This window comes from Lissotriton helveticus, chromosome 6 (assembly GCF_964261635.1).
Source record: "Lissotriton helveticus chromosome 6, aLisHel1.1, whole genome shotgun sequence".
Taxonomy (NCBI): domain Eukaryota; kingdom Metazoa; phylum Chordata; class Amphibia; order Caudata; family Salamandridae; genus Lissotriton; species Lissotriton helveticus.
The window spans coordinates 736,319,601-736,345,631 of NC_136067.1; the positions used below are offsets into that span (position 1 = coordinate 736,319,601).

The following is a 26,031-nucleotide window of genomic DNA, read 5'->3' on the forward strand; positions in this document are numbered from 1 at the left end:
GAGTTCATTAATGGAATGTATACTAATCTGTCCGAGACTACTCTGTGTATTGTTTCTGTAGGTTATCCGAAAAGGGTGGCTTTTTTTTTTGTGTTAAGGAACAGTAGCGGTAGTACGGGGTTCGTCACCGGGTAACTTAGAGCTAGACTGGGTTTCCCGTCTTAGCGTTGTTCGATCTATGAGGACTCAAACATGTCGCTGAAATCGGTCTGGCGAAATCTGTGCCATCGGGCATAATCAAACGTGGTGGTTCTATCTGGCCTGTCCGTGTCAGTCTGATTCATCTTTGTCTCACGCCTTTTCCCTTTCTGCCGGCCTGTTATTTCTGTCGGCCCTCTGCTCTTACCCTCGTTCAGTAGAGTCGGGCATTGGGCTTTCCAGTGCCCGGAATATTTACAAAAAGCACATTGGTTTTGCCCTAAGTCTGGTCGTCCTGCGCGTAGTGTCGGGGGATTACTTTCGGGTCGTTGTGTCTTAGGGTTGTCCTGTCGATATATCCCTTTACACCGTTCCCTTCCTGCGTTTACTCCTTGGAACCGTGTTGCCGCTATCCCTTCCTTTTGCCTACCAGATGTTTGGAAGGTTGTCTGTCGCGTTTCTTTACCTACTCTGACTTCGTCTCTTTTCTTTCGTTGCATTGCTTCTTTGCGCCACATACCGAGACTGTCGAGCATAATAGGCGTTGTCTTATTACTACAAAGGGCTATTTCTAACGTTTCTATTTTATCAAGATCGAAGGATCCTATCAGTGGCCACTGTTTCTCTTGATTTTCTTTGGTATACCTGTGCCACAGCTTACTATAGGCTATGGTAACTAATCCATACTTTGTGAACATGTCTTTATTAGGGGTGCCTTCCAGCGGAGCTAGATGGTCCACCTCTAATAAACGGTCCGGGCTGAACCAACTACCAATCAGTGGGGAGAAGACAGACATGACGGCTCACAACGAGGACAAAAGTCAGCACTGCCTATCTTATCACTGCGTGCAAAGACTAGACAGAATATTTCTATTCTACGTTGTTTGCAGGCAGTGAATACCTCATGAACCAATATCAAACAGTCAATAAACAATCAGTGGGGAGAATAAGTAGGCCCGCAAAAGGTCTGCGTCCTCTACCCTTTCACTATCTGCAAAGAGGAACCTGTTCTTTCCTGTTTGCAGACAGAGAATCTCCAGAAAACAATCCGCGAACAGTAGTTCGGGGTCAAAAACAATTAATCAGTGTGGGAGAGGGAAATCTCCCGAGAGTTCAAACAATCAATCAGTGGGGGAGAAAGATAGGCACGATGGCTGCGTTACCTATCCTTCACTGTTTGCAAAGAGAGAGAGCCTGTTGTTTCTCCGTTTGCAGACAGTGAATCTCCAAACAAGTCAACAAAGAGTAATACTAGTATTTTCCGAACAATCAAACAATCATTTCGCAATTCGTCGTGTTAACACGACCTTACCCGGACCGTATGGACAGTTTCTTGTCTTCCGAATCCAGCGCCCGATCGTCCTCTTTTCCTCGTATTCCTCGCGGCACTCCTGATGGTTCCCAGTCAGGACCGTAGATCACTCGAGAGAGGTCTGTTCGGAACCAGTGAAGTTCGGATGATCGGCTGCCAGACGAGGGTCTATTGGGCAAGAGCTCTCCCGATCGTTGCAGTCGTTCACTCTGTCGTCAGGACCTCTCCCACTGGATCCACGTGTCGCTGATGGGCCCCACGCTTGGGACGCCAATTGTAAAAACCAGGTCAAGGAAACCAATATTTGCCCGGCGGTATCGCCTCTTTAACCCACAAAATATTAATCAATGAAGAGGCAGGCGCTGGAGACTGGAAGGCAGGAAACAAGGTTTATTCTCTCCGGAGGAGAACACATCAGTTTGGACAGCCAGTATCGTCACGAGGTGCTCTAACCGCATCTCTGAGGCCTGGCCTCTTATACACAGGTTTATTAATTTTATTACAGGTAACACATTCTTGCAATGCTTTGAAGTATGAAAGGACATCCTCGGAATCTCCCCTTCAGGCCCGTTCCCACACACATTTACAGTTGAAATCCCCACCCCGGTCACAATAGGTGATGATTATCGCGCAGCTGGACATTCCGCCGATTCACGGAATGTGTGGGGTTGATCGGATATCATAGGGTGGGGGCTTTGATCAATTCGAGGGTCCTTTAATGGGGGAAGCTTCCTACTGTACGGGGGGGGGGCAATAAACAGTATCCGCAGGGCCAGGTGGCGGCCTGGGAACGAGGAAGACAAACGGGCACGCAGGAAAGGGGGTTTGTATCAAAAGGGCCTGGGACCATGAAAGGAGTGAAGGGAGGTGTTGCGTTGGGAACAGGATGGGGTTCCGAGGCAGAGCTGCGCTGAAGAGGGGTTTATGACCCAAGGCATGTGAGAGTGGGGGGGGTGGCCAGTGCGTGGGGGCTTGTGAGGGTGAAGGGCTGTGCTGGGGGCCAGTGGCGTGCAGAGGGTGGTTCTGATCGAGGCACCTAAAAATGGCGGGTGCGTATGACAAAAAGTGTGGCATCAGGGGAAAAGGCAAGATGGCGCAGATAATGTTTACCAAATCGTACTAATTTTCCACATGGGGAAACATCATTGAGAATCATGTTGAGCTCATATAATGAAAATGATTTGGACCTCAGGCTGGGAAGGTAGAAGTTCAGAGGGGAGCAATTTTCAAAATACAAAACTACTATTTTCTAACCCTTTCTTGAAAAGCTTGGGGAATGTTTAACTTTCTCTACAATATTCCAGGACTAGAGGTAGATTAGTAAATATGTCCCCTACACTTTTGTGTGGAAAGTTGAACTATGCCCAGATATTCTAGGAATGGTGTTACACATGTAAATGTGTCTTACCAGTGTCTGCAAAACTCTCTGTTGCCATGAGAGCGCGGTTCAAGGCAAGAAACTTAAAGGTGCAGAAAAGTCAATGTTGAGATTGTCAGGGGGTTGGAGGCTGGTGTCCATATTTGCAAATATGTGACAGTAGCATTCCTACAAGTTTTTCTCATCACAGCACTCAAAAACGTGTCACTCTCCCAAAGAAGTTCTCAAAAAACAGTTGCATGTTGCAAATTCATTTTGTTTAAGATCCTGCTACCATTCCACACTTGCAATACGAGCTTCAATTAATTCAACCTCCGAAGCTTGCTTCTTCCCATTATCTTATTTGACCAAATGGACCTCTTCTCTTGTTCTTTTGCATCTAATACTACTCTCCATCAAGCAGCAATCCCACTTGCACTTGAAAGCCTTTCACAGGCACTACGTTTTCTTCAAAGCTATCAAACTTTATCAACACACACCTCCAATTTCACTGCACTTTATGACCTCCTCCAAAAATCACTTGTTAGCCCAAATGTATCCACTCAAACAGTTAATTGTTCCATCGGTTCTCTAGTTAGAGTTGGATCTTGGTAGTATTTGCTGTTCTATATAGCGCAAGGGTCTAAATGCAAATTGCGTGTATCAAGAGGGAGAGAGAGGACCAGAAAGCTAGTCCTTATCCCCCGAATTATATGTCAATAAATCAAAAATGGACTAGCTAAATAATCAAAAGAAAATAAATTATTTTAATTTATCAAGGACTCAAGTATGCTTCGTCAATGGTTTTTTGGCACCTGGTAGGTGTGCTCAGAAAGCCCTCACCCACCAACCTAGTTGGTGGCATGCTTCATCATCGGGCCCACCCAGTGACACCTAGCGTGTCCCGGGTGTGCTTCGACGCCTGAAGACAGCGGAGCAGGTATGTCGCTGTGTGTGCGGTGAAGACTGTTATGGATCGTGATTTTAAAACGGCTTGGCGGGGATCCCAGTGCCCGAGGGCAAATACACTTTATTAGCTGGGTCACCGTCAGCGGTTAAAAAATAAGGCTAATTGGATGTTAGAGGCGGGTTACGACCTCCCACATCCTGGGGTGTGTCAACATGTTTCAGCCAGTGCCTTATTACTATGCTGGCTTTCTTCAGGACGGATAAAAAAGGTGTGTGCAATTAAAATTAGTGAGTGTATATCCAGACTATGTGTATACACGCCCTAAAGTGTTTTTCTATGTGTGAGTGGGGAATTCCCATCTCAAGAAAACACCTGTACATAAAACATTTAGGACAAGGACAAAACATACAAGGGAAAAAGTTAGAGTCACTTGGCTGTATAATATGAATACAGTTGGTTGCCGGCTCTATAGCGGTGTGGGTGCTGGCTATGAGCGGCTAGGGTGTAATGGCACTGGTGGTACCATTAGGGTGGGATTCGCACTGGATTGCGGTAGTGGGGTGGCTAAAACACGAATAGTTCAAATTGGTGCACAGTGGTACAAGAGGAAAAACATAAGAGTTCAATCTTACGCTATTTTGTAAAAAGTGCTACTTCATGGTTTGAGAAGTGGCATAGGTTGACCCTGTGGAATGAAAACATAGGTTTTGCCACAGTGGTTGAGAGAGAGAGAGACCTGTAGGGGAGAAAACGCTTACCAGAGATGAAGAACCGTCTTAGTACTCACTGAGTTCTTGGTCAGAGCCTGCCGTGGACCTGTACTGCCTCCTTCGCTGCACCGGTAGCGAATGGCCAGGGGAGTGGGCTTTTTATACTGCAGGCTGATTGTTAAATTATTGCCACCTGTGTTTTTCGAGAAAAAGGGTGAAAAGACTCGAAATACCGGGTCAGTGCGCTCGCAAGCGCTAGTCATGGTTGGGGTGGCGGTCTGCGCATGCGCGTAGTAGTGTGCTGTTATCGCGCATGCGCATAGGGTGCTCGTTCTGCGCATGCGCACGAGTGGGAGTGCCGGTACTACTCGCTCGCGCGTGCGCGGTTAATGCGGCGCGAGTGAGAACCATCAGGTGCTTTTAACAAAAGTGGTGGGGCAATAGGAAACGACTAATGATGGAATTACTGAGGCAAATGTATGCCTCATTGCAACTGGGCACTGGTCTTGTTAGAGTGCCTGTTGTCAAGGCGACCGGGCGATGGTCTGGGGATGGCTGGCACTGCTGGGCTGGGGGTGTGAGTTTGGGTTTTTTTTTTAATGTCCTGATCATGTGTGGCACAATGAGTTCCACGGGATGGCATCGTTGAGCCCATTGGTCGATGTTGACAGACGGTATACCCATCTTTGTTCTTTGCCCAGGAGTCTTTTGTCATTTTCAGTGGCACTTTCTGGGATCTGCTCGATTATTGTCCAATTAAAGTCATTAGGAGTGTGACCTTGGGTAATGAAATGGTTCGTAAGCTTGCTTACGTTTTTCTTGCATCGGATCGTGCTCCGATGCTCAGTGATTCTGGTCTTGATCTTTCGGGTGGTCATCCCCACATAACGGAGGCCACATGTGCAGGTCAGGAGGTACACCACGTTGCGTGAGTTGCAGTTGGTGTGACTTTGTTGTGTCCATGTTTTGTTGGGTTCCAGGTGGAGCGTCTTGGTATGCGTGGTCAAATGGCACACACTGCAATCGTTGCAAGGGTAGTGTCCAACCACCTTCGGAAGGCCCCAGGCATTTAAGATGGTATTGGCTGGTTGCTTGGGTGGTAGTCTAGGTCTGGTGCTCACCAGCTGGTCCTTGAGGTTTTTGTTCCTTTTGTAAGCGAATCTGGGTGGTTCCCAGTCCCTCTGTCCAGAGTTGATAATTCTCCAATGTTTTTTTATGATTTTGGTCACTTCGTTGGAGGCCGTGTTATATGTGGTGACGCAAGTGATGGGTTGATCTTGGTCATTTTTCACGTGGTTCTCCAGAAGGGCATCCCGGTTTTGGTTTCTCGCCCTTTTCTGGGTTTTGTGAATGATGGTTTTAGGGTATCCGCGGTTTTCAAGTTTGGTAGCTAATTCAGCAGATTGTGCTTTGTAGTCATGTATATTGGTGCAGTTTCTACGGATGCGGAGAAACTGTCCGAATGGTAGGTTTTCTCTCAGGGGCCGGGGGTGAAAGCTGTTGTAGTGCAATAAAGAGTTCCTGGCCGTAGGTTTATAGTAAGTCGTCGTGGTTAGGGTTCCATCTTTTGCCCTGATGTCTAGGTCCAGGAAGGGCAAAGCTTCGTTACTGGCGGAGCTAGTGAACTTCAAGTATTGGTCCCTGGTGTTGAGCCATGTCATGAAGTTGTCCAGGTCACGCTGTGAGCCCTGCCAAATGACCAGGATATCGTCAATGTACCTGTGCCATTTCAGGATGTGGTGACTGAAGGGGTTGCTGGTTGTGGCAATGTGGGAGCACTCAAAGTGGTGGACATAAAGTCCTGCTACACTTGGAGCAAAGACACTGCCCATGGACGTGCCATTCGTTTGCAGGTAGAAGTCGCCTTCGTATTCGAAGAAGTTTTGCTTGAGGGCCAGGGTGGCACATGCCAGTATGAAGTCCCTGGGGGTGTGGTAGGGCCAAGGGGATGCCATTAGGACATCATGGAGGACCTTCAGGGTGGCGTCCTGAGGCAGGCTGGTATATAGGCTCTCCACATCAAGTCCCACCAGGAGTTGGGTGTCGGGGTTGAAGTCCATCTTGTCAATGACCTGTAACAGGTGCTTGGTGTCTTTTATATATGTTGGGGTTCGTTGCACCAGGGGGTTGAGGAAAAAGTCGCAATAGCGTGACAATGGTTCAAGGAGGGAATTGATGCCTGACACGATTGGTCTGCCCGGAGGTGGGAATTTGCCCTTGTGTACCTTGGGTACTGTGTAGAAGTAGGGTGTTTTCGTGTGTTCAGGGCATAGGTATTCGGCTTCCTGTTTCGAGATGTGTTCTGCGTCTGCTGCCCTTTTGACTAGGTTGTGAATGCTCGTCCGTAGTTCATTGGATGGGTCCTGTTCCAACCTGCGATAATTCCTCTTATCGCTAAGGAGCCTCCTGCATTCTATGTCATAATCCGTTTTGTTCTGCAGGACTATGCCTCCCCCCTTGTCTGCAGGTTTAATTACAAGGGTAGCAATGTTTTGTAGGCGTTGTATAGTTTGTCGGTCAGCCCATGACAAGTTATTAAAATGATTGGAGGGGCTTAGGTGCTCAATATCATGATACACCGCTTGTTCGAATGTCGCAATCTCTGGGGGGATAGTGGACGGGGGAGGTACAAAGGTAGACTTGGGCCGTAGGCCGGTGGTGTTTGGGTTTTCCTGAGGTTGTTCATTCTCTGTGTGAGATTTTTCGAAGAAAGACTTCAATTTAAGTTTTCGGAAGAATTGAGCCAATTCAACGTGTAGCTGGAACTTGTCTAATCTTGTTGTTGGCACAAAGGACAGGCCCTTCTCTAGGACTGCCTCTTCTTTTTGTGATAACGTAGTGCTAGACAAGTTGAATACCAGGGAGGGTTGACTGGTGTGACTTAGGTTTTGCTTGTTCCCGGGGTTGCTTCCTTCGCCTTCTGGCGTGTGTTCGCGCTCACAGGGTTCTCTGTGTGAGCCCAGTGAACCTGTGGTTGTTGTTGGAATGATCTTCGTCGTCCCCGAGCTCTTCGGCCCTGTCCTAAAAAAGGAATGTGTGGACCTTGGTTTCCAGGGAAGAGTGGCATGGGTCCTGGTGGGTACATGGGCGGGAAGCCGTAGTAGGGGTTAGGCATTTGCCCGAGGTTTGGTGGAAAGCCATAAAAGTTGCTTTGTTGTCCTCCTGGCCAGTTGTTTGGCCACTGTTGTCCTCTTCGCCCTCTGCCGCGTCCTCCCCTCTTTTGTGAGCCATTGCTGGAATTACTCGAGTCGGAGCTGTCGTCCCCTGAGGTGTTCGACAATTTGGAGTTGTTGGTTTGTGGTGCGTAATCCTCTTCCGAATATGGGTAGACCTTGGCATAGTTAAATCTTTTCAAGTCTTTCTCAAATTTTTTGATCTTAGCTTGGGTTAGGTATTCCTTGTACTCGTTAATGTCTCTGTTTTGGTCTTCCAATTTTTTCTTGAATGCTGTGATGGTGGCTTTGAAATGGCTCTCTGTTGTCTGAATTTCTATCATGATGGCATCTGATAGTCTTTTGGCGGTCTTGATGATCAGGATCATCCAGTCCCTGGTGCAGTGCCAGGCTATCTGCGCCCAGTCTTTCCTGAAAGTTGGATCATCAAGGAAGATTCTGGGTGCGTTGGTGACCAGTAGGCCCCTCGGGGCGGTGTTTGTTCTAAGGTACTGGGCCAGGATGGTTCCGTGTAGGATAGTCCTTATTCTGTTGCGTTTTCTCTCTGTGAGGGTCTCCCAATCGGTGGTCTGTGCGATGGTGTTGGCGATATTAAAATCTGCTTGAAGGGACGGATCGGATAGTATGTCCGTGACGTCACTCTCCGTAAAGGTTAGGCCATGGTTTTCGGCCATGGCTGAGGATATGCTCTCACAGCTGCGCGCTGCCAATATATGCGTGTATCAAGAGGGAGAGAGAGGACCAGAAAGCTAGTCCTTATCCCCCGAATTATATGTCAATAAATCAAAAATGGACTAGCTAAATAATCAAAAGAAAATAAATTATTTTAATTTATCAAGGACTCAAGTATGCTTCGTCAATGGTTTTTTGGCACCTGGTAGGTGTGCTCAGAAAGCCCTCACCCACCAACCTAGTTGGTGGCATGCTTCATCATCGGGCCCACCCAGTGACACCTAGCGTGTCCCGGGTGTGCTTCGACGCCTGAAGACAGCGGAGCAGGTATGTCGCTGTGTGTGCGGTGAAGACTGTTATGGATCGTGATTTTAAAACGGCTTGGCGGGGATCCCAGTGCCCGAGGGCAAATACACTTTATTAGCTGGGTCACCGTCAGCGGTTAAAAAATAAGGCTAATTGGATGTTAGAGGCGGGTTACGACCTCCCACATCCTGGGGTGTGTCAACATGTTTCAGCCAGTGCCTTATTACTATGCTGGCTTTCTTCAGGACGGATAAAAAAGGTGTGTGCAATTAAAATTAGTGAGTGTATATCCAGACTATGTGTATACACGCCCTAAAGTGTTTTTCTATGTGTGAGTGGGGAATTCCCATCTCAAGAAAACACCTGTACATAAAACATTTAGGACAAGGACAAAACATACAAGGGAAAAAGTTAGAGTCACTTGGCTGTATAATATGAATACAGTTGGTTGCCGGCTCTATAGCGGTGTGGGTGCTGGCTATGAGCGGCTAGGGTGTAATGGCACTGGTGGTACCATTAGGGTGGGATTCGCACTGGATTGCGGTAGTGGGGTGGCTAAAACACGAATAGTTCAAATTGGTGCACAGTGGTACAAGAGGAAAAACATAAGAGTTCAATCTTACGCTATTTTGTAAAAAGTGCTACTTCATGGTTTGAGAAGTGGCATAGGTTGACCCTGTGGAATGAAAACATAGGTTTTGCCACAGTGGTTGAGAGAGAGAGAGACCTGTAGGGGAGAAAACGCTTACCAGAGATGAAGAACCGTCTTAGTACTCACTGAGTTCTTGGTCAGAGCCTGCCGTGGACCTGTACTGCCTCCTTCGCTGCACCGGTAGCGAATGGCCAGGGGAGTGGGCTTTTTATACTGCAGGCTGATTGTTAAATTATTGCCACCTGTGTTTTTCGAGAAAAAGGGTGAAAAGACTCGAAATACCGGGTCAGTGCGCTCGCAAGCGCTAGTCATGGTTGGGGTGGCGGTCTGCGCATGCGCGTAGTAGTGTGCTGTTATCGCGCATGCGCATAGGGTGCTCGTTCTGCGCATGCGCACGAGTGGGAGTGCCGGTACTACTCGCTCGCGCGTGCGCAGTTAATGCGGCGCGAGTGAGAACCATCAGGTGCTTTTAACAAAAGTGGTGGGGCAATAGGAAACGACTAATGATGGAATTACTGAGGCAAATGTATGCCTCATTGCAACTGGGCACTGGTCTTGTTAGAGTGCCTGTTGTCAAGGCGACCGGGCGATGGTCTGGGGATGGCTGGCACTGCTGGGCTGGGGGTGTGAGTTTGGGGTTTTTTTTTAATGTCCTGATCATGTGTGGCACAATGAGTTCCACGGGATGGCATCGTTGAGCCCATTGGTCGATGTTGACAGACGGTATACCCATCTTTGTTCTTTGCCCAGGAGTCTTTTGTCATTTTCAGTGGCACTTTCTGGGATCTGCTCGATTATTGTCCAATTAAAGTCATTAGGAGTGTGACCTTGGGTAATGAAATGGTTCGTAAGCTTGCTTACGTTTTTCTTGCATCGGATCGTGCTCCGATGCTCAGTGATTCTGGTCTTGATCTTTCGGGTGGTCATCCCCACATAACGGAGGCCACATGTGCAGGTCAGGAGGTACACCACGTTGCGTGAGTTGCAGTTGGTGTGACTTTGTTGTGTCCATGTTTTGTCGGGTTCCAGGTGGAGCGTCTTGGTATGCGTGGTCAAATGGCACACACTGCAATCGTTGCAAGGGTAGTGTCCAACCACCTTCGGAAGGCCCCAGGCATTTAAGATGGTATTGGCTGGTTGCTTGGGTGGTAGTCTAGGTCTGGTGCTCACCAGCTGGTCCTTGAGGACCCCCAAACTCACACCCCCAGCCCAGCAGTGCCAGCCATCCCCAGACCATCGCCCGGTCGCCTTGACAACAGGCACTCTAACAAGACCAGTGCCCAGTTGCAATGAGGCATACATTTGCCTCAGTAATTCCATCATTAGTCGTTTCCTATTGCCCCACCACTTTTGTTAAAAGCACCTGATGGTTCTCACTCGCGCCGCATTAACCGCGCACGCGCGAGCGAGTAGTACCGGCACTCCCACTCGTGCGCATGCGCAGAACGAGCACCCTATGCGCATGCGCGATAACAGCACACTACTACGCGCATGCGCAGACCGCCACCCCAACCATGACTAGCGCTTGCGAGCGCACTGACCCGGTATTTCGAGTCTTTTCACCCTTTTTCTCGAAAAACACAGGTGGCAATAATTTAACAATCAGCCTGCAGTATAAAAAGCCCACTCCCCTGGCCATTCGCTACCGGTGCAGCGAAGGAGGCAGTACAGGTCCACGGCAGGCTCTGACCAAGAACTCAGTGAGTACTAAGACGGTTCTTCATCTCTGGTAAGCGTTTTCTCCCCTACAGGTCTCTCTCTCTCTCAACCACTGTGGCAAAACCTATGTTTTCATTCCACAGGGTCAACCTATGCCACTTCTCAAACCATGAAGTAGCACTTTTTACAAAATAGCGTAAGATTGAACTCTTATGTTTTTCCTCTTGTACCACTGTGCACCAATTTGAACTATTCGTGTTTTAGCCACCCCACTACCGCAATCCAGTGCGAATCCCACCCTAATGGTACCACCAGTGCCATTACACCCTAGCCGCTCATAGCCAGCACCCACACCGCTATAGAGCCGGCAACCAACTGTATTCATATTATACAGCCAAGTGACTCTAACTTTTTCCCTTGTATGTTTTGTCCTTGTCCTAAATGTTTTATGTACAGGTGTTTTCTTGAGATGGGAATTCCCCACTCACACATAGAAAAACACTTTAGGGCGTGTATACACATAGTCTGGATATACACTCACTAATTTTAATTGCACACACCTTTTTTATCCGTCCTGAAGAAAGCCAGCATAGTAATAAGGCACTGGCTGAAACATGTTGACACACCCCAGGATGTGGGAGGTCGTAACCCGCCTCTAACATCCAATTAGCCTTATTTTTTAACCGCTGACGGTGACCCAGCTAATAAAGTGTATTTGCCCTCGGGCACTGGGATCCCCGCCAAGCCGTTTTAAAATCACGATCCATAACAGTCTTCACCGCACACACAGCGACATACCTGCTCCGCTGTCTTCAGGCGTCGAAGCACACCCGGGACACGCTAGGTGTCACTGGGTGGGCCCGATGATGAAGCATGCCACCAACTAGGTTGGTGGGTGAGGGCTTTCTGAGCACACCTACCAGGTGCCAAAAAACCATTGACGAAGCATACTTGAGTCCTTGATAAATTAAAATAACCGGTTTCTAAATGCAAATTAACTGTGAATTAATTAAACGGTAATATTTTGTTGTGCATCTTATGGTGATATGTTGTACCAATTTATAAAGGACTCAATTGGCTGAAATGTCACGTTGAACTAAGATCACATAACAACTAATTTAATTATTGGTTGACAAAGAGAAATATAAAAAAAGCTAGCACTTAGAAAATTGGGTATTCAGTATGACAACAAAAGAGTTAATCCGAGGATCCCCAAGATTGCTAGTTCACTTATGTTGAGGCAGGCTAAACTATGCTTTAGCCTGTCACACTACAACCATGAAATCCCTAATCTGATTATTCAAATGACAACTCAATTAATCAAACACTGCATATTAGTAAGTCTGTTGTTTTGCATGATGTGATATACAGCTCAGAATCAAATAAATGTACTTGTATTTCATGTTGCTCTGAGACTCTACTGAATTTCTTGGACCTTTCTTTATGGGAAGTCTTGCTTGTCTGAATTTTGAATTGTTGATCTTCTTCATATGCCCCAGCTTTATGTCAGAGTTGTTTTGATTGATTACTTTCAATTAGGCATAAAGTGTGAAAAAACAAACACTTAGTACACTTCATTCTTGAGGGCCATTAGCTAGTTCGTGGACACAGTATTCACCAATGTAGAAGCAATCAAGTGTCAGGTAAAGTACATATTGCCATTGTTATCAGATACAAACTTAACATCTCATAATATGAGAAAAAAACAACAAGAACAGACAAAAGTAAGAAAAAGAGCAAAGAAAAACTCAAATCCACCCACCCCCTCTTTCTAAACCTCTCTTCAATTAAACATAAGGTACATGGTGTACTTTACAGCTGGTGGCACCTCAATGTCTTGCAACAGACAGTCATGTGGGGAATTCGGGGAAGAGTGTTCGTTATTTGTCAATGCTATTTTCCCCAACAGCACATTATTTCTAAAATTGAAATAGGAGTAAAGTTCTTGTTCTAATGGGCCAGGCGCATAAAGGCAGGCCTTTGGAAAGCTAGCTCACCAGGGAGCAAAACACACAAGGTGATGGACGGAATGTTGCACATTGGAAAAACATTCACCCCCAGTTACAGATCTGGTTTTAATCCATTGTTATTTTGCTCACCACACCACCCCAGTTCAGACATGGCCATATGCAAATCAGTCTTGACCCTGTGCCTCATGGGAACAGTCCAGCCCGAATTGCCAAGCCATGTCTTCCCTGGACCAGAATCAAGCATCCTAGGACCGGTTTCTGGCTATCAGTCGTCATCAGCCAGGATAGCTTGACTCCAGTGGCGTAGTGAGCACGGGACCCACATCTGGGCATAGCCTTCCCACATAGGGCGAACAGCAAAACACACAAGGTGATGGACGGAATGTTGCACATTGGCAAAACATTCACCCCCAGTTACAGATCTGGGTTTAATCCATCAATATTTTGCTCACCACGCGACCCCAGTTCAGACATAGCCATATGCAAATCAGTCTTGACCCTGTGCCTCATGGGAATTAGGCCGGCCAACCATTCATGTGCACTTAACTTGTTCTCCACCTGGCTGTGTTGCACAACCCGCTTGAGAACATGCCCAGGCTCCCAGGCACTGCCTAAGCGGTCACACAGGCTGCTTAGACCAATCATGGGGCTGCTCATGTAGTGTCGTGATTGTCTGGGGGAGTCTGCTTCCAGTGCTGACAAGGAGGACGGAGGAGAGGCATGCGGCAGCTGCAGCGAGGGAAGGGAATTTTTTATTTTTTATCCACCACTCCCATTCCAAAGCAGCCGCCACTGATAGCACTGAAGTAAACATGGTGGTTGATATCCTCAATTTTACATAAAAGAAGGCCAAAGCATTAACCCCTTTGTTATCACTTCTACTCACTCATTTCGTAATTGGAGGAGTCAATGTAGGGTGTGGGACTTGATCACAATGTCAAAAAAGCAACACATCCCTTTGAGCAGAGAAGGCTTTGAACTTAAGCATAGTTTACTTTGCCACAAAGTACCTTTAATCTACTCACAATATCCCCAGTCGGGTAACTTACTAAAACCCACCTGAACATCATATCAATTGGGATACTGGTAGCAATCATATTATTATATTCCCATCGGTCTGGCCAGACGTGTTCGGGGAAATTCCCACTCCGAAAAAAGAAATTAAGACCCTTGGAGTCTGGCTGGAACCCGAGCTTTCAATGAAAACGCAAGCGGCCAGAACTGCAGGAACCTGTTGTGGGCTTATGCGCACCACCCGCAAGATTCTTCCCTTACTCCCGCCCGCATCTAGAAAACTCTTAGTCCAAGGGCTAATACTGTCACGGCTGGACTATAGTAACATGGTCTACCTGGGAGCCCCAGAGGCCACCATGGCTAAACTGCAACGAACACAGAACGCAGCAGCCCGTCTAATTATGAACCTTCCCTCCAGTGTGTCAGCTAAACCGGCCATCAAGGCCCTGCACTGGCTCCCGGTGCGCCAAAGGGTGGAATTTAAAGCCATGTGCACGGCATACAAACTGATTAATGGAGCTGGCCCTTCGATCCTCAGTGACCTGGTTACTCCTTATAAAGCTCCCAGATCCCTGCGGTCCGAGAATGAACATCTAGCCAACATCCCCAAATTTAAAAAGACACGCACTGGAGGCCGACGCTTCTCTGTGAAAGCTTCCACTGGATGGAACTCACTCCCCCGCACCCTCAGACTGGAACCCAGTTATTTGATTTTCAGAAAAAAATTGAAAACATTCCTATTCCCTAAATAACGTCCCCCCCCTTCTTCTTCCACCTTATCTGGATATTAAAATCTTATAGCGCGGGGATACCTTTGGGTCACCAGGCGCTTTACAAGTCGTTAAATAATAATAATATCCAAGGCTAGATAAACTGACTAGCCCACTGCATTCAATAGGCACACCTCCTTCCTTGTGCTATACCTTATCCTAGGGAGGGGGGCTCCATTTCCCCGAGAAACATACCACACCAGTCCTCAACGTCAGCGCTTATCCTGGAAGAATCAGTCATTCTCTCTCAAAAGTCCTTCAGCCTGAGCTCAGCTTGCATTAGCGGTCTCAGGCACTAACCTGTCACTGGGAGATTTGCCAGAAAGGGATCTATCCACAACAAATTAGAATATTCTTTGTACACATACCAGGATTCATGCTCACATACACTGCATGCAGTAAGAATGCACCTATTTACGAAGGCAAACATTGTTCTTTCCCAAATGTGCCCGCGCGTGTATATCGTCGTGTACAAGTTTGACAGTTCTGTATTTATATCAGGCCCGGTTCTAGCGGGTGGGCCGGGTGGGCCAGACCCACCCAAACATGAGCCTGGCCCACCCAAACAGGATCCTTGGCCCTCGCAGTGAGGGCTCGAAGGCAGGTGGGCCACGCCTTTGGGATCAAAGTGCTTCAACCCTCCCCCGTCGTGTGTGTGCGCCCGGGCTGAGACAGCTTCCCGGGCGCACCAGACAATGTTAGAGATTATCGCTGCAACACCCGAGTACTTCACAGGTCTTTACAAGACCATGTACATGTTAACGAGGCTTTGTTTATTTTTTCACCCCTTCATCTCTGCATGGCGAAAGGCGACAAATCCTTTCTTTGACAACGGTCACCTTTGGTAACCTTTGTCTACTGTCCTGCTGCGTTGATATTTCTTTTTCTATGCAGCGCAGGAGAAAATAAGTTTGTTTATTTCTATTCACCTTTCCTGATCCCTGCAGTGGCTTTTTTTTACATAAGGCTGTGACACAAAGTTTGACTAATGAAATAGGTAAGAGAATGGGTTACTACATTTTTTTTACTTTTTAAAATCTGCACAGGCCCAGCAGGACACATTCTTCGTGTGTGCTTCATTTAAACAGCTTTATCATTATCATGGCTGATGCAGGTCAACAATAATAATACAAAATGCCCAGATAACGCTGGTGATTAATGATCCTGCTGGAGAGCAATCATTTGTCTGTTCGTTTTTAAATGCTGATGAACTGTATTTTATGTGGATAGCTCCAGGGCTTTAAGTGGGATGAAAATACTGGGGGTCTCTCAAAGTGGCGTGGCCAATGTAATTGAGGATGTGGCTTAATAACAGCACGTTAAAAATCTGTGTTTAGCAGTGTGCGGCCCGACTTGTATTTTGCTATTTCTGTCATTGCATCCAGGTATATGATACAACAAGTAACATCATGCCTACAAGTCAGGACTATTGGCTTTGTCAATGGTTGTTAGTTGCATAAGATAAATAACAGCAACTATGGCCTGTATATAATATTGCAAACACTTCCACTTAAAGCACTGGTGACTTCACAACAATGTTACTGCTCTTGAGTTTCGAAAAGAGAAGGTAAATCCAGAGAGAAAATGACTCTCTTTAAAGGATTTCCCTTCCCCCTACAACGCTCACCTGGCATGACGTCATGCCGCAACTTTCCACTTGTGAGCAGGGCACACCGATGTGCCTGCTGTATCGAAACGTGTCTCTATCGGGCTCTGTTTTTTGCCCTGGCACTTTTTTCCGGACTGCAGTGACGGAAAAAAACAGACTACCTGTGACCAGCGCACAAAACAGAGCCCGATAGAGACCCGTTTCGAGGCCTCCTTAAAAAGACTGCTGGTGCTCAGACCCAGTGAGACCCGGCCCACTTAAAGTCCTGGATAGCTCAGTGGGTTACTGCCTTTATCACAGCGATCCTTGTGTTACTTGCAGTTCAGAAGTTACAATCCTATCATAGGACAGTGACCTATGAACTGTCATCAAAGAGCTGCATACAAACATGAATGGTATAGTTAGAACTTCGCTTTTTTTTGTTTTGTGATATAGTTAGAATTTCCCCAGTCTTTCATTATTCTAATGTTGCTAAAATGAGTATGTTTGGGCAGATATACATTTTTAAAAGTAAAGATGACCCCCATGGACTACTCTTTAAATCCTAAGGTTGTGTTTCCCCAGAACAAACCCTCTTAAAATATCCTGCCCACCAGTATGGATGACATGTGATTCATACACCTTGCAATCCTCATTGGCTTATATGACATTCCTTGTAGACTGATTTACATACTTGTATGATTCATTGTCTCTGTATAATGTGTGCGTTGTGTAAAGTACTGACACACACTACACTGATATGAGTAGCGCTATACAACAAATGAAATGCATATGAGAGAGGGGCTACATAAAGATAAGGGGCACTGTTGGAGCGTGGCAGTGAGGGAATCCGAGGATGAGGTGGTGAGAGGGGCTACGGAGAGATGAGGGGCACTGTTGGAGGGTGGCAGTGAGGGAATCCGAGGAGGAAGTAGTGGGAGGGGCTATGGAGCGATGGGGGGCACTGGTGGAGGGTGGTAATGAGGGAATCAGAGGAAGAGGTCATGGGGTGGAGGGGAGAGTTAGGGAGAGATGAGGGGCACTGGTGGAGGGTGGCAGTGAGGGAATCCAAGGAGGAGGTCAATAGGGGGAGGGGCTATGGGGAGAAGAGGGGCACTTGTGGCGTGTGGCTGTGAGGGAATCTGAGGAGGACGTAAATAGAGGGGGCCATTGGAGATGAGGGGCACTGTTGGAAGGTGTGAGTAAAGGTATTTACGGAGAAAGGTTATTGGTGCGGCGCCAAAAAAGACTTTCGCATCAGCGCTGAAGCCGGCCTTCCTGTTTTTGTTTATTTAAATAGCAGTCGGGTCATAAGGGCTACTGTGGAACATACTTTAAAGTGCATAATAATTATATTTACTACTATATTCAATGTTTTAAGTTTGAAGCTGATTTTACTAATGTTTTTACTGGGAAAAATTAAAGTGGAGCCCGATGGTGCCTGATATGGGGCTCCGGCCAAAGGTCGTCTGTGAGATAAGGTGCACTGGAAAGGAGTAGTGGATAATCAAGCCTGTGTGGGAGTGCTCTGCAGAGTCCGTGGTCAGGTGTAGGTAGTATTGAAGAGGGATTTTCCCTCAAGGCTCGCACAGATAAAGCCCGAGAAGTGTCACTAGCCTGATACTCCCACCTCAGAAACCTCCTCTTCCCATCAAAGGGACATTACATGGAAAAAACACTTTTTGAGAGTGATCACATTTAGAAAGAGATTTGGGAAAGAGTGCGTTTTACTGGGCCTTGTAAGACTAAGGAGAGATAAAGGAGGGCCCTGAAGCAGGCCTGCCTAGACATATATGCGACAAATCGAGCCTGCAGTGGCCCACCCGAATGCACCCTTGGCCCACCCAAATAAAAATTCCTGGAACCGGGCCTGATTTATATTATGGATTTTTGATACCTTTTATAATTCTCACATTCCCACATGGGTGTTGTTAGTGGTACATAAACACTGACTGTAAAAAGTACCAGAGGGGATATAGTACATATAGGGAAGAGTAGCTTTGTAAAAAGAACAAATCTTCGCACCCGGTTCACAATACTACATACATTATTTTTTTCTGGTTTTATATAGAGAGAACTCGATCCACTGGTGCGCCTTACATGAGCTCCAGTTACATTACAGATTAATGGTTTTTTTTTCAGCCTCGGGGATCTTGAGCGATTTGACCAGAATCAGAAGGTGTTGTTGAGGAGACGCCGAGAATCCACCCTGGTTCTACAGTTTCAAAAAATCGACAGCCCTGGCCGTTACGCCACATCCTCTCCAATTATCTACTCATAAACCCCGATAAACCCTAAAAACTCGTTCAAACTGTTGAAAACACAGTGAAACGCCTTGCATGCGTTGCTCTTTTTCATACAGTCGCATATATGGATAACACTAGACTGTTTCTGACCGGACATTAATAATCTGCCAGGAAATTTGCTAGAACGATGTATCAGGAGACGAGCTCATTACTTCACAAATATTGGTTCAATCAGCATTCGCTCTAAGCACAAAGTTCACATATCGAGGCACTAAAAATTTACATATTCCAAAATACGTGCGGCATGACCTTGCAGACTGTTTTACTTCTCCCCTGCTAAAACATCTCATGAACTGGGCACGAGGTGGTTCTGAATGCCAGCGCCTACACCGCTGTGACAGTAGTCGCGCGCCACACCCACTATTTATTTCGCCCTTTCGCACAACCAAAACAAAATCACATGTTTAGAATGCTCACTATTACTTTGCACTCAAACAGTTCTATGAACTTTCGTGCAAAACAATAAAGTACCTGCGAAGAAAATAGGCGGCGAGTGACGCACCTCCTCCGGTCCGGATCCTCCTGAGTTTGACAGTAGACGCGAAATTCAGTTTTCGAGGCATGAGAACCAGAAGCAAACGGGAGTGAGGACAACTAACTTCTCGTATTACTCCCTGCCCCCAAGAGGCACGCACTGCTCTTACGCACATATCTGAACCTTTTAAGGCAGTGGCCCAGTATTACAGCCGAAACGAACACTTGAAACAATACCATCTAAAATGATCATGTATGTGTAACAATTATTTATCTGCAGGGCTGAAAAACCATTGTACTACTTATCAAGAAAGGTTTTAAAACGGCCACGTTTATTTGGCTTGTGCTGTGAACTAAACTCAATACATTTTCCATGTACAAATTTATTTAAAAAAATGTCCCCACCATCAGAATGAATAAAAAGTAGACCCCAATGCACATTTATCATATCGAATTTACCAGACCCACCTAATATGTTCTAAAAGAAGTTATTTTAAACAAACAAAAACTTTGAAATTCACCAGTTATGGTTATCTTAAGTTGCTATAACTCGCGCCCTCAAATAACTTCATCTCTTGGCTTTGCCAAGCACAATGGTTGTAATGATGTAATTGATCTGATATTGAAGGTAATTAGCAGCACATGACGAGGGTGCGAGTTACAGTTACATTAGGGCTTGAGTTATAGTTGCTTGAGATAACTATACCTGGTGAATTTCACTGATTTCGTTTTAAACTGTATGCTTTGACAGTTTTACCTAGCTATAATGTCACTTAAACCTTTGTTTTTTGCCACTATATTTCTAAAGGGTTTTTATAATGTAAAAGAGCATATTACTACAATTCCTAACTGTAACGTCACTATAACCTATGTTTTTTTCAATGAATTTCTTTTTTTTTTTACGTGAGGTAAGATGTCATTACCATGTGCAGCGTGGTTTTGGGTGCAGAACCTGTCCTGCTCCAGGTCTTGTGTCTAGCACCCCAGGTAAAAGGTGTAATTTTAAGCAAGTCAAAAAAGTGTTTTTTTCAAATAAACAATATCAAAATCCTCTTTACTAAAAGATTTATTTTTAAATCCCGAGTTAAGGAAGCCTATACTCAATTTCTCCATCTTGTCCCAATGGAACGTTATACTTGTAAGATGTTACAAAGCAACTCCCATGTCAGCCTATGGGAATGATAGCCTTTCAATAGTAAAAACAAACTACACAGTATTTCACTATCAAGACATGTAACACACACTAGTACAGGTCCTACCTTTCACATACACTGTACAGACACGGCCCGTGGAGGGTGTTACGGTGGGGCAGGGAGGCGGGGAGGGGGAGGGGCAGGGTGGAGGGTGCTAAAAACCGGCATATGGATACTTGCAGGTAAGTAAACAATTTAATTCATCAAACGAATTATGTAGCGGCACTGCAATGCGCAGAGAAACATGACATGGCGGAACGGAGAATAACGGAAGTCGAAGAGGCGCAGACGGAGCTGGACACGGCCCACAAGCGAGTGGAGAACCTGATGAGAACCCTCCAAGACAAGACTGAAGACCTGGAGGCGCGTTCACGACGCTGTAACCTCCGCATTACGGGCCTGCCGGAGTCCACTCAGACCGGCAAGATGGAACTGTTCGTTGAGAGGCTACTTACAACTCTCCTGGGTGAGGGGGTGTTTTCGACGATGTTCGTGGTGGAACGCGCACACCAATCCCTGGGCCCACAGCCGCGTCCGGGGATGCCTCCTCGCCCAATTATAGCAAAACTGCTCAACTACAGAGACAGGGACACGGCTCTCAGACTGGCTCGAGCCAAAGCGGATCTACAATATGAAGGTTCAGCGATATCAATATTCCCGGATTTCACGGCTAGAGTGCAGGAAGCACGTAAGCACTTCGCTCTGCACAAGAAACGCCTCAGGGAACTGGGTCTAGACTACGCGATGCTGTACCCTGCCAAACTGCGTGTCAACAAACAGGGTCACTCGCACATTTTCACGGACCCTACTGAATTGCAGAATGCTCTGAAGAGTTGGTCTAGAGAGAAGAGGAATGGTAACGCGGACCGGCAGGTGGATGGTGACAATAGCCAGTTGGATGAGCAGGAGTGATCTTGGACTTGGCATTCTGAGGCGGGGTGGATATGCTGCGGACACTGGCTGATGCTGTAAATCCCAGTCGAGCTGCGGAGATGAAGATGACTGAGCGCCCCACTCCTCGAACTGGCTGGCGCCTTGCAGATAAGTAAAGACGAGTCTCAAGGGACTCGCACAAGACAATCACGGGGCAGCTGGACAATGCAAGTCAGAATGGGACATATGTCTGTACTCCCTCATTTGGTTCTTTGAGGCTGGGATACGCTGCAGCGCGGGGGCGGGGGGAGGGAAGGCGTTTCCCTGAAAGATGATGAGTGGTAATATGCAGAAGCTCTGATCATTGCTCAGGGAGTGCATGGCGCAGGGGGAAGGGGGCCGGACGTTATTGAGCTGCTGGAACTGTCAGGCAACCTTGACCCCCGAGCGCAATGCTCTGTTGAAGTTCGTATCAACATGTTTGGTGGTATGATAGGGGTTGGGATGGGAGGGTTGGGGACCGGCATGGCCAAGTTGGGGTGGGTCTGCTGTGGGAAGGGGGTGGAGGTTTGGGGAATGTTTTTGGTACAATGTTATACTTGTTGCCTGCTCGCACTGCCTGTGCTGGACTTTTGCTCCCAGTTACTATATGTAGATATGTCACACGGCTGGGATGTCCACTGCACACTGGGTGACCCGCGCCTTTTGGTCCCCCTTGTTAAGATTACCTGTGTGGTTGATGCACATCTTAAGTACTGTACCCCGAGACTGCCGAATATCCATTTGATGTATACATATCCTTACTTCAGAGATGACGGACACTAGTGTACCTAGCGCAGAAAGCGCCACTGAATCGCTGAGAGCGCTGACGTGGAATGTGAGAGGTCTAAACGACTATCGGAAGCTTAGAAAGGTTTTGAATTACCTACGTAGACAACACATTGATCTGGCACTTATCCAAGAAACTCACCTCCCTCTCAATAGCAAAATGCTCTATGCTAAGGGGTTTGAGGGTAACTGCGTAGCAGCAGGGTTTACAACACATTCCAGGGGGGTGGTCATGTGGGTCAACCCCAAATACAAATTAAAATTGACGGCACTTGAGGCGGACTCTGAAGGTCGCTACTTAATTTCCAGATGTGTAGGCAAGGGGCACGATCTTATAGAAGTAAATGTCTATGGCCCTAACTATGACTCCCCAGATGTTTATGATACTTTGGCCCAGCATTGTAGGACTCACGTTTCCTCCAGGATGATCTGGGCGGGAGATTTTAACTTAGTGTTTGACCCGGAGTTGGACAGGTCCGCGGGACCAGCCCGACGACCATCGGCTGCAGCCTTGTCCATGCAGGCGGAACTTATCAAATTAGATCTCATTGATGTCTGGAGAAGTCGACACCCCTTGAGAGGCGGGTATACACACTACTCAGCCTACCATGATATCCATACTAGAATCGACTACTGGCTGGCCTCCCAGGCGGTCGTCCAGAGTATTAGGGGGTGTACAATCCTACCGCGTACCCTCTCGGACCACTCGCCGCTGCTCCTGGTATTGGAGACACCGGTAAAGAGAATCCCTCCATTCACGTGGCGCTTCCCCCCGTATTCATTGTTGGATGAGGTATTCAGAGGAGAATTGGCAGAGGAAATTGACAACTTCTTTGAGACCAATGTCGGGTCTGTCGATAGCTTTCAAATAGTGTGGGAAACATTTAAAGTATTTATTCGCGGTATTGCCATGTCCAAGCACTCAAGTGTTCTTAAGTCGATAAGGCAGCGGTTGCACCATCTAGAAGTCCAACTGTCGACCCTCGAATTACAGCAGCAGACCACGTCCGATGTGGAGACTGCTGCGCAAATCAAACTTTTGATAACTGAATATAATGAGGAGGCTGAAAGGGAAGTGCAACACATGGGTAAATACGCCACTGCACGTATGTATGGCGAGGGGGAGCGGCCTGGCTCTCTGCTGGCTAGAGTTATACGGAACGACAGACGGCCACTGGTGATAGGCGAGCTGGTGTCGGACTCGGGTATGGTACTCACAGAGGACTCGGAGATAATTGCGGAGTTCAGAGAGTACTATTCTGGACTGTACAAGTCCAGATCCTCCTGAGTAGAGGAGGAAATAGATGATTACCTGAGCTATATTAAAATGCCCCTACTGTCCAACTCCCAGAGAGAATTCCTGATGATGCCCATCCAAAAGGATGAGATTATGGAGGCGTTGGAGGGGATGCGGTCTGGCAGTGCCCCTGGGGCAGATGGACTAACAGTGGGCTTTTATAAGGCTTTTAAAGACAAACTTGTACCGCACCTATCCACCCTATTTGATGACATCTGTGTAGAGGGCAGTATGCCTAAATCTATGAGGGAGGCTCTACTTATCACACTTCTGAAGCCTGGGAAGCCTCCTAATATGTGTGGTTCCTACAGGCCGCTGTCCCTGATAAACGTGGATGCCAAATTGTATGCTAAGGTCTTAGCCACTCGCTTGGCGTTTCTTGCGCCGGAGTTGGTTTAACCAGAGCAGGCGGGATTTATTCGCAACAGAAACCTCACCTATAACATCCGCATGGTCCTAGGGACTATGCAACATGTGCGTCAGGAGAACAAAGCGCTAGCAATTTTCCTTGACATGGAGAAGGCCTTCGACTCTGTGAATTGGCCCTTCATGCTGAGGGTACTCCGAAAATTAGGGCTGGGTGAACCCTTCTTACAGATGATAGGTGCATTATACTACAAGCCCACGGCGAGATTGCGGATGGGCGATCGAGTCACGGACGCCTTCGAGATAAGCAGGGGTACCAGGCAGGGCTGCCCCCTCTCGCCCTTACTGTATGCGTTGGTGGCGGAACCGTTGGCATGCGCTCTCCGGGAGTACCATATGAACGAGGGTATCAGCTTCCCTACCTACAAGATCGGTATTTCTACATATGCAGACGACACTCTGTGGTATGTCCGGGGCCCGCAAACTAACCTCTCTCCAGTGTTAAGGGAGGTGGTACGGTTCGGAGCACTCTCAGGGTTGAAAGTGAATTGGACCAAATCAGTGGCGTTCACCCGTTAACACCTGTGACGCTGCAATTCGACATGGAATATCCGTTGCAGTGGACAACGGAGCCGGAGCGGTACTTGGGGATCCAGCTCCATACGGATCCCGACATTTTGGTGCGGGAAAATTACGGGGTTGCATTTACTAGGTTAGTTGAGGATGTGGATACATGGTGCAAGCTTCCACTATCCTTAATGGGACGGATCGCCATCATGAAGATGGTGGTTTTGCCTAGATTCCTGTTCCTGTTTAATAACATCCCGGTGGTCCTATCTAAGGCCTTTTTCAAAACCTTGACAGAAACTCTTATTCAGCTAGCTTGGGGTGGAAAACAACCCAGAGTTCAATGGAAAGTTCTTATGCTCCCGTATGAGCTGGGGGGGCTGGGTGCACCGGACATGGAACGATACTATCAAGTGGCTCAGGCGGCTCATCTGCATACATGGATACACGGTGACCCTAATATTCCACACGTGATTTCAGAACGTTTGTTCACAGACCCATACCCCCCTCCGGCTACGGTGTTCCAACCGGTTGACCGCCACGTAGACATACTGGACTCGATTAAGACCATGAACCATGCAAGGCACGCGCTGTTACAGGAGCAGGGATGTGAATTGCTGTACTCCCCACTTATGCCAATAGAATGGGCGGTATGGCTGGCCCCGCTGAAGGAGAAAGGGGTCACGCGTGCACTGAACCAGTTAGGTGTCATAAAGATGGGAGACCTATTTAAAGACGTGTGGCAAAAACCTGGGAGCAGATTGCCTCCTTAGGTGTTGTGACCACACTATTGCTGCGCTTCCAGTTCCACAGAGTACGCACTGCGCTGCTTGACCTTTTAGGCCCAGACCTGGCGGAGCCCCCGGAAATCCCAGAGCTTACGTATGTGATTAAAACATCCTCGCCACGCAAATTGGTCACAAACTTATTTAAAATAGGGGCTCAACATAGGGAACATCAACTCTCAAAGGCCAGGCTGGCGTGGCAGCGTGATCTGCAAATGCAGATTGATGATGAAATGTGGAAATACTGTTGTCAAAGCACGAGGAAACTGTCTCTTAACAGAAGACACAGACTGATTCATTTCAAATATCTGCAGCGTGTATATTACATGCCAGAACGTCTACATAGATATGGGCTTAGACAATTTGCCGAGTGTGAACGTTGTCATGCCCCGGTGGCAGACTTCATACATATGGCGTGGAGTTGCCCTGGTATTAATACATTTTGGAATGACATTTTTTCGTAAATGAGTATGATACTGGAAACGGAGATGCCGGCTAATCCCGCACTGGCATTGCTGGGATACTCCAAGACACTCCCGGTGGCATTACGTCGCCTGGCAGATATAGGCTTACTAATGGCCAGACGAGTTGTCGCCATATGCTGGATGAGGGGCCCGTTGCAGACTAAAAGTAGATGGGCCAGGGATATGCTGTACTGCTGCACCCAGTCGCAAACTTACAGTGAGCTGCTTCCGCCTGTGAGTAGGCCGAAGAATTTTTGGGGTCTGTACCTGTGCTAAATAATCAAAATAGGCTTTAATATAACACCTAAAAATCCATTACCAATGTTACTAAGTCAACTACCTAAAGCAAAAGCACCCTAAACAAGGTTCTTAAAACACTAGTCACTTTTAAATCCTCTGGTTCAGGTTTTAATTCAGAAAGATCTTAGCAAATTCTTCTATCTCCTTCCTCTCGTCCGGCCTGTATGAGCAGCAATGTTGTTCTTTCAACACCTTACAGAATCGTCAGTTTCTCTGCTAATAATATGCCCAAAGCTAATCGGTCTTGTAAAACCATTGATATAATAGGTACTAATTCTGTATTCTAACAAAGCATTAGATGTACTTATGGCAAATGTATCCACCATCATACTGGACTACTCCTGATT

At 47.1% G+C, this 26,031-nt stretch overlaps 1 protein-coding gene across 1 annotated transcript in view; it reads right to left on the minus strand.

The window, feature by feature from the left end:
• The window catches only part of FHL5 (four and a half LIM domains 5), a 173,649-nt gene extending 154,548 nt beyond the window's left edge, over window positions 1–19,101 (minus strand). Inside the window, exon 1 of the mRNA XM_078646845.1 lies at window positions 19,009–19,101. The gene's annotated coding sequence lies outside the window, so the exon portion shown is untranslated. The remainder of the gene's footprint in view (window positions 1–19,008) is intronic.
• Window positions 19,102–26,031: the final 6,930 nt, after the last annotated feature.